General features: G+C 32.7%; 1 long non-coding RNA gene across 3 annotated transcripts; it reads right to left on the reverse strand.

Annotated features, from left to right (window-relative positions):
• On the reverse strand, nucleotides 1-4,478 carry LOC101249069 (uncharacterized). Of its 3 annotated transcripts, XR_741170.4 has the most exons (4): nucleotides 4,203-4,418; nucleotides 1,985-2,054; nucleotides 511-588; nucleotides 1-396 (listed from the first exon to the last, which is right to left on the reverse strand). It is a non-coding gene; the product is annotated as an uncharacterized lncRNA (long non-coding RNA). The 3 variants fall into 3 exon arrangements; XR_182666.5 differs by lacking the exon at nucleotides 1,985-2,054 and having other exon boundaries at nucleotides 4,203-4,478; XR_741168.3 differs by lacking the exon at nucleotides 1,985-2,054 and having other exon boundaries at nucleotides 4,187-4,462.
• Between the last annotated feature and the right edge of the window lie 4,988 nt (nucleotides 4,479-9,466).

A 9,466-nucleotide genomic window follows, 5' to 3' on the forward strand; every position in this document is an offset into this window, starting at 1 on the left:
TTCTTGTTAAAAGAATCAACTTCACCAAAATAAAAATTGGACAAATCCTAACAGCCTTTGTATATTAAGGAAAAAGTATTGAAAGCTCTAATAAAGAGGTCCTCCTATATCATGTTTAAACTTTTTTGCATATGTGTACATAGTTTGAACACAAAGTGAAGAGATGGTAGCAATGAGAAAGCACATATACGGACAAGATCGAATGTCAAAAGCATATGTGTAGCTAAGCAAAATGGCGTATCTCTGGGACTTCATCATGGGGGCGGTGAGCAGCTGAACTAATATGATTATATGGAGCTTTAGGAAACTGATGTTTCACTTGTAAATCCCAAATAGGCGTCACCATAGATCTTTTTTCCGTAAATGAGACAGACCAGTACACTGTTCATTCAACACCTAAATATAGAAAGGTGAAAGATATAGAAAGGTGAAAGATATCAGCTTTGCTACCTACGATTAGAAAATATATGCAAGAGAAATGCTACGGCTCTGTAATACTACTTGCTTTACCTCCCCAGTCAGCGCCTCTTTGAAATTTAGTTGTCCCCGAGGAGCGAACATTATTGAGGCAAGGGATAGTTGCACACCCTGCAGAAGTGACAACATGAGAGGAAAGTACATAACTTGATGTACTTTCTTTATCGCCAAAAAACATAACAAAAGAACTTGAAAATTCCTCCCGTGTTAAAAAAGCTCCCCAACAGTCATTTTAAATCATTATTTCATAACTACAATCTTCTGGCCAATAATCAATTTGTGTAAAATACAATAGTAAAGTTTCAAAATCATATTTTATGTTACTATAAAAATATAGAAACTCTATCTTAAAGCACACCTCCTGGGTTGTAAGCCCAAAGAGTAGTTCCCTATAATGATTAGCCGAGTCACGATTAATTAAATTACTCTTCATAGTAATACTTCATACTTCACTTCTATATATATATATTATACACCACACAGTAAAGATATTTCTTCGACTAAATAAGTTTGATTTATACTAGTGTTTCTTTTCCTTCAAGGTCACAGTTCACCAGATGTAAAGACACACAATCACACTTCAAAACGCCACACAATTATCGAGAACATAAAAAGACATCAAAATATACATTACTCTCTTTTAAAATAAGACATAAGGAGTGCGAACAGCCGAACACCATTATATTCATCGTACAAAAAGCAGTAAAAAATAGTACTAAAGAGGGTATGAACACTGCTCTGTTAGTTGTACAAAAATGAATGAAGATTGTACTCTCAAAATTATCTCCAACTTACTCGGAACTTGGAAGGAAGCATGAAGTTATTCCATCTATTCAACTCTTAGTTATAACAAAAAATAGTTCTGCTTCTATGAATACTTTTTTTTTCACTTCACAAATTATTAGAAACAAAGATACACATTTACACCAAAAAGTCGAGATAGTAGAAAGAGAGGTAAACATTGAGCACACTATAAATAGACATTAATATTGATCCAAGTTAAATGTAGTATATTGGATATTACTTGCCACAAAAGTATTGTCTCTCACAAAATTCGATGAGGCAACTCCAAAAAACTACTATGGATCAAAAGTTTCTTCAAAGCTTCTCTTGCAATATAAATGTAAAATAAATGACTGGTCATTTAACAATAGCATTAGGACCACACTTGGCAATTCATTAGTTGAGGATCTCAACATATATGTATAAGTTTCAATGCATAGTATTTACTTTATCAAAGTTATTCAGTAGAAGAAACAGAAAGTACTTCTTTGAATTTGTTTTAATCACGATGATGTACCTATCAAGTGGTTGTTCAATATATCAAAATGTTTTGGAAATTTCATTGTTAGTTAGTATGAGACTAAGTTGCTCGAACTTTGAAAAAGTTTTGCCGCATTGGTGTGGGATCCTTCAAAAATATACTATTTTTGGAGGATCCGACACGCACCTGTAAAAATTTTTAAAGAGTCCGAACAACATAGGTATAAGAGATATCAACAAACACCTTGCATTTTCTGTCTATGGTAATTTTCGTCTGGTCTCAATATGCTTTCCTTTTGTTTTCTTCTTTCTTTCTGTTATCAAGAGGACAATGAAGAAATGAGATCTTATTAAAATCATCTATCTAGTTATAACATAAGCTTTTGCTACCTTTTGTAAAAGAAACCATCAGAAGTTACATTCAACAATTGTAGAAGCTACACTCAACAATTCTCCTATAATTAGCTTTCTTTCTCAAAAGAAATACAGGATAAAGGTATAAAACTATAATTAGTGAAATTAGAAGATTTTTCATTATGTTAGATCACAATGTTCAGGCATTAAATTTAGATATGCTTAAAATGACATTCTATCTTAAACGGAGATGTATCTAAGCTCTAATACACACGACTAAAATTTAGAGTATGTCATGTCGTTGGAAGACTGATAGTTGGTAAGTTTATGAAACTAAACGACCATACTAAACCTCTTTTGGGCCTGTTTTGATCAGATATCCAACAACCAATAGTAGATATTGTTTGTTATTGAATAGATAAGAGATGCAGTGGCACCCAATGAACAAATTATGACAAGGACGAGCTCATATTATGTTAATATTAGCACTCCAACAATATGAAGTAAAGGGTTCAGTAACTCTAAATCCCCCAATTATTATATTTGGACGATAGTTTTATCATGATATATGAATCTTTGAGTCGATATCTTTTGGTTATGCTCTGTCAAGCACAATATTTGTATTAGTTAGTACTCTACTCTTTAGATGTTTGCTTGGAAAATGCTCTCCTCTGTCCCAATTTTGGTTATTTCGTTTATGATAATACCAAGCAAAGAAAAAGTATGAAAGAATACATTCAGGAGAGCTATTTGGACCAAAGGATATTAATACCCATACAAGCACACACATCCAAAATATATGCTCTAGAGATATAAGTTATAACTAATGCTTAGAAACACTTTGCTCAAACAAATGCATATGCATGTCCAAAAGAATAATTAACAAGGCACAAGCGAGATAAATTGTGCAGAAACTTCAAGTATAGCCTTAAGAAAATCAGGCATCTTATATAAGACTCAAAATTCAATAGTAAAACGATCTCGGAACTGTTGAGACCTCTTAGAGAAGTGTCAATGAGAAATTCAATCAAATTTTGCAGCATAGTAGTATGCAGAACAATGAAAACTTGTCAACGAGACAATTTGCGGAGAAAAACAAGGGAGGGAAATCGCCAGAAATGACTATCAGCTTCCATATAGTACTAACCTTTGAGAATTTTGCTCACAGAGCCTTTTTGTATTCTAATTGAATTCTTTCTAATACAATGTACAATTAAAAAATTGAGCTGAAATAGTAATGAGTAGACATATATGCAAAATCAGTTGAGTGCTTAAAGCTCAGAAGATTTCTGCAGAGTTTTACTTCATTCTTTTTCTTTCTTATTGCACCCATTTCATAGTAATAGGATTCCTGTTAACTTTTTCCAATTCCCAAACCAAAAACACGTAAAAAAAAAAGAAGTAAAAAGGCAATTTTGACGTTACTAAATTAGAAATCAATATCTCATAAAAAATAATTAAACCCAAAAAACTGAAAGGAACGCCTAGAAATTTACCTTTGGAATGAAAAACTACCTCCAAATTCCTAGTCAAATGTGACATGCTACAGAGATACAAACCTACTCTTCACTATCATATAGTGAACTAGAAACTACCGAAGGAAGGATGGATTAAATGCAACACATATGGTGCTAGTAAAGGTAACCCGGGACAGAGATTTTGTATGAGAAACAGCAATGGATATCTAGTGTATGCTGAGGGAGAAGACACAGGGGTGGCTACCAATATGGAGGCAGAGGCAATGTCTAGATGAAAGGCATTGAAATTTTGTCTAGGGAATGGATTTCAGCAAGTCATCCTTGAAACAGACTCACTTAGTTTAAAGAATATGCTAATCAGAAACTGGAGAATACCATGGGAAAGAGTGTAAGATAGTCAGGAGATAATGAAACATATTAATGTTCAAATCAAGCAAACATTCAGAGAAGCAGACTACATTGCTAACGTAACTATTGGAACAGCAGAAAAACAACAATTTCAAGAATTTAATCAGTTGCCAAGTTGGGGAAGGAGAATAGAGAATATAGACAAGCAACAAATTCCTTCGATAAGAATCAGGACAAGGAAAATTAACAACAAAAACAATGTTTACCATGAGATCGACAAACCTGTACAAGGTTCATACTTTCGATCTAGCTCCAGAGAGGGTATTGAAACTGCAGAATGAGGTGAATCAACAAAGAAATGAAAAGAAGGTACAACAACCTTCAGCGGAAAATGTTAATCGCCCAGAGGATAAAGAAGCGAAGGTCACTGTTAGTGGGCACAAGACAGAACATTTTCAGTGAAGAAGGAGCTGAAAATGCAATTTGGAAACTCTATTTGTTAGGGTCTTTGTTATTTTTGTTTTTATCATAATTGATCACTTGGGCTAACCAAGTGTCCTGTTTTATTTTAAACATTTTGAGCCCAATGGCTTGATTTAATAAAGGACCACGAGTCCAAATCGTTTAAAAAAAATGTGAAATTTCATCACCAATTCAGAAGTAAAATCACTCATCTTTAATTTTTCATCAACTTGCTCTTCCTCTTAGAATATATAACACCTTCATTTGTAAGTCTCTTCTTCTCCGTCTCCCAAGAGAGAAAATTGGGAGAATAACGTAAAATATGAAAACTGATCAAAGAACTAAAGCAAAATAATTAAAAATAAGAGGAAGCAGAACACGTGTAGTACACATGTTTATTTATCATTGAATAGACTCAATAGTGTAGTACAATTTTCGATGCTATTGGTACAACTCTACAGAGAAATAAATATATAAAATATGTATAGTGATAATATAATATAATGGTAAAATTTCTTAACTTTTAGTACAAGATGACAATTTTGGCTCATCAACTTTCTAATATTTTACTAACGCTCACATACAAAGAAGTAATAAAAGTTCTATTACAAACAGAGTTCCAAAGAGCTCAATGATTCATTATACCAAAATATTATAAGCATAAACATCTTGCTACAATCAATTAAAAATAAAAAAAATAGTACAACAATTGCTTTTTTCTCTAAAACCCTCTTTTTTTTCCTAAACCCAACAAAATACTAACAAAGATAAGGCTATTCAACTCCACCATGACCCCATTCTATGACTAGGAGTTGGAACATGAAATGAAGAAGTAATAATAAATGTTACTAGGGAGAGTTGGCAAAATAGCCACTCTTCAAACTTAATTAAACATTTAGACATAAGTCTCAAAAGAATTGGTACTTTAGACACCATATGACATTACTCAATATTCGTCCAAAACATACAACACCCTACTCTCAAGTTTTTGATACTACACTTTTGTTTCCTACTCATCCAACACAAATTTGGAACTGTTTTTTATTTTTTCATCTATTAAAAAGTTTTACTGGAGAAAAGCTCTCCCAAAAGAAACAAAAATGCTCCCCTTTTTGCAGCCGATTTAGCTGATTTCGACGACTTTTTCGACGATATTTTAGTTTTCGGAGGTGAAATCATCATCATATAGTCATGGCTTCCATTTGTACACCATTTTCTTTCAAAAAGTTTCAAAGAAAAAAATTTCCCTCTATTCTTGAAGCTTGCAAAAGTCTTTCAAAATCACTTCATTACTCAATTTTAGATCATCTTTATAGTTTAGAAGGACTATAAATACATTTTATCAATTTCGAGCTTGATCTGAACTCATTCTCGTTCATTCGCGTTATGTACCGATTTGGTATCAATCATCGACCACTAGATAGAGATATTGTAATTGTCACGATCCAAGTCTACACCCTGGACGTGGTTGGCATTCCAAGACCATTGTTGGTCCCCAAGTGAACCCTCATCCTAGCTGACTACAAGCGGAAGACTAACTCAAACATACAAAAGCTTAAAAATTGAACAAAATTCATGAAACTGAAATACAAACCTTTAACTCAAATGAAAAACCCTAAATAAAATAATATATTAAACCCGCCATAAAATAGGCAACTTAAATCTTTAAAACATTTAATAAAATAAATGAATAATATAGACTTCTTAACTAAACTGGCTATCTATGAAGTCTCTAGATGACAAAGATGGAAGTCGGGACAAAAGTCACAACATCCTGACTAGACTGAAAAGTAAATGAAATTCTCCGAAAGCAAGGAGGCTCACCATAGCTAACTCGAACTCTCAAATGTATCAAAGAAACTCCTATTGAAGATCCTCAATACATGTGTCCGCATCATCAAAAGAGGCAGGCCAAATGGCTAAGTACGTGAAATGTACGAGCATGTAAGGGGAATTCCAAAACATAAGACATAAGCTTGAACTTGATAAAAAGGAAACAGACTTACCTCTTTTCAAACTTACTCAACGCAAAGAATACTCAAAACTACTCAATTTACTCAACTCACAATTACTCAAGGATAAGATACTGAACTCAAAGATTAGATACTCAACTCAAGATTAGATACTCAACTTTAAAGATTAGATACTCAACTTCAAATATATGATACTCGACTCAATGAATCACAGATCTACTCAAGATACTCAACTCGAAATACTCAACTCTTTATACTTAACTGAAATCATTTCAATATAAAACAATTTAAAACAAGTGCAATATAAAGAAAAGTCATTTAAAAACATGATGTCAACTCTCTGTATATAACAAGGATACAACATAACTCTGAAATGTGTATGAAAATACAATTAACTAATGTATATAAAAATACAATAACTATTGTGGAATTTTCTCTAACCGGCAATCATCAGTTAAGAGCTTTAATGATGATAAAACACTTTACCTCACACTGCCAAGGACCATCATATACCTTGCCGTCAGTATAGGATCCTACTTAACTTAGTGGATAGACTAGTCTAATGTGAAAAAGATTCATCTAAAAAGTATGACCCTTTTCTACCCATGATGGCTACATGGCTTTTTGGAGACATGAGTTATTTGAACTCATGCTCGCCACCAATTCGGTGTTCAATACTACTCCTAAAATATACTAGCTCTTATGTTTTGAAAACATACTTCTTCTGTGATTTCATATTAGTGCTCAAAAACTTAGCTCAAAGGCTATCTTGGAAATCTCAGCTTCCCTTGTTGCTTCATTTAGAATGCTCTTACTCTCTTTTGAAAACTAGCCCAGAGGCTCTTTGGAAATCTCAGTTTCCTCTTATCTTAAATGTGAAAACATTTATGAATCCTTTGGGAATACTTAGTTCCCTATAACTTTTTGAGAACTCAACTCAACTCTTTACTCTTATCTTAACTTGAAACTTTTAGTCTTAAAGCAAAGCTAAAATGTTTGTAAAAGACTTTTGAGAACTTTATAAAATTTGTTTTGACTTGCTTCTTAACTTCTAAACTTGTCTCTTAACTTTCCTTGAATTGAAGTATGGATTCAAGGTTCATGATCTCATGTTTATAGATGATTTCATGGTTTTCAACTTGAAGGGTTCATGCGGAATTATGATCATGAACTACTCAAATCGAGTACTCAAAAGTACTCCTCATCTCAAGATTGTTCGACTTATAGGGTTCATGCAGAATTATGGGCATGGACAATTTAACTCAAGGTTTTTCATGGGTAACTTGTAATAGTTCAATGATTAGAAATATAATCTCAAAGGAGATTAAAAACTCAATACTCAATACTTAGAACTTGAAGATACAAATTCTCTCAAAGATACTCAATTCTTGAAGTCCATGCAGAATTTATGGGCATAAACGAGTCGACTCGAAGGTCTACAAACTACATGGAACTCATGCATATGACTCTTCTCATTCTATTGTTTACTTTCTCAAAACTTAATCAATCATGGATCTAAAAGAATTCACAATTGAACTTAAACAATATAGCGGTAATTATGAACAAAAATTTTAAAAGAAACATGACTCAAGAACTCAAAATCACCTTATCTCAACAATACTCAAATCTAGGGGTAGAATCCTAGATTATTTTATACTAATCTAAAAGTAGATGTAGGGCGTCAGGATGAACTAGTACAACACTATGATAGACTTACATACCTATAAGAACAAGATTCTTGAAGAACCTTGAAGAAGAACTTGATTAGAATCCTTGAAACCCTAGCTTGAAGGTAAACAATCAAGAAAACCTTTCTTGAGATTCTTGAATTAGTTTCTTCAAATATCTATGACAAAGAATTATGATTTTCATTAGTGAACATGAAAATCTAATCTTTTCTAGCCCTTTATTAGTCAAGAAATTCATTTAGGCTTTTCTTGGCGGAAAAAAAAATCCTTTTTAATATTCTCTCGTCGGCTAATTCGTAACAACACTATATAGGTTAATAAAATAGTCATAACATTTTACTCAGAAATTGGATTGACGCAAAATTGATGGTGATGGAAAGCAGATTCAATCATCTTTAATTGAATAGGTTATGATTCACGTAACTCTTAATATTCTAATAGATATGCTCATTTAAAGTTGACCCAAGTAGAATCTTAAATCAAAACTTGATAAAACTTCAAGAACACTTGTCAAGAACTTAAATCCTTAAATTTCAAGAACGAAAGTAAGCGGAATAAATCATGATTGGCGTGTGGATGAAAGAAACCAACACTATGGAAGCTTACATACCTTTGAGGTATTAAACCCATGGAGAAAATCATCAACTAAACTCAAGAATGTCGATGAACGCCTTAATCCTTTCATCTTTTCTCTTCTCTTCTCTTCTTGAAATCTCAACTAAAATTCTAGGTGTATATTAGGATTATAAAACTAAACGTAAAAGGATTATAACTCTAAAGTATTACTACAAAAGAGTTAAATCTTATTGTGTAAGGAAAGGACCAAAATACCCCTCACTATTTTTGGCTAACTTTCCTTAACAAGACAGCCTAACTTCAAGAGGTCATATCTCACTTATCCAAACTCTAAACTTATCAAACTCAACGGTGTTGGAAATATAATCCAAAGATATTTCCTATGGTATCTTGTATCACAGCTAACTCATCATGTACTAGTTATGGTCGTTTTAATTTGATCTAAAACTCATACTTAACTTAACTCTCAAAATTTCAGATTTTGCTATTTCCAGTTTAGTTCTTTTTTTTTTGAAACTCTTGGTGCTAAATCTAGTTAACTGACCTTAATACTTAAGAAACTTTTACTTTCTTGGTAAAATATCACTCACTATGATGAAAGATTCGAGTCATAGTTTGAAAAAATTTCTAGGGTGTTACAGTAATCTAGTATCTATCAGGGTAGTCTATTGATACGCTCAAACTTACTTCTCAAATAAGAAGTAAAGCGGTCATGTCAAGTAAATAACCCAACTAGTGAGGTTAGGATCGTTCCCACGAGGAAAATAGTCTAGACTTAACTTCAACCTGTTATTACTATTGTTTGGTCAATGACTTCCTTGGAAAGTAAAAAACAATAAAATGGGGG

This window comes from Solanum lycopersicum, chromosome 4, assembly GCF_036512215.1.
Source record: "Solanum lycopersicum chromosome 4, SLM_r2.1".
NCBI lineage: Eukaryota > Viridiplantae > Streptophyta > Magnoliopsida > Solanales > Solanaceae > Solanum > Solanum lycopersicum.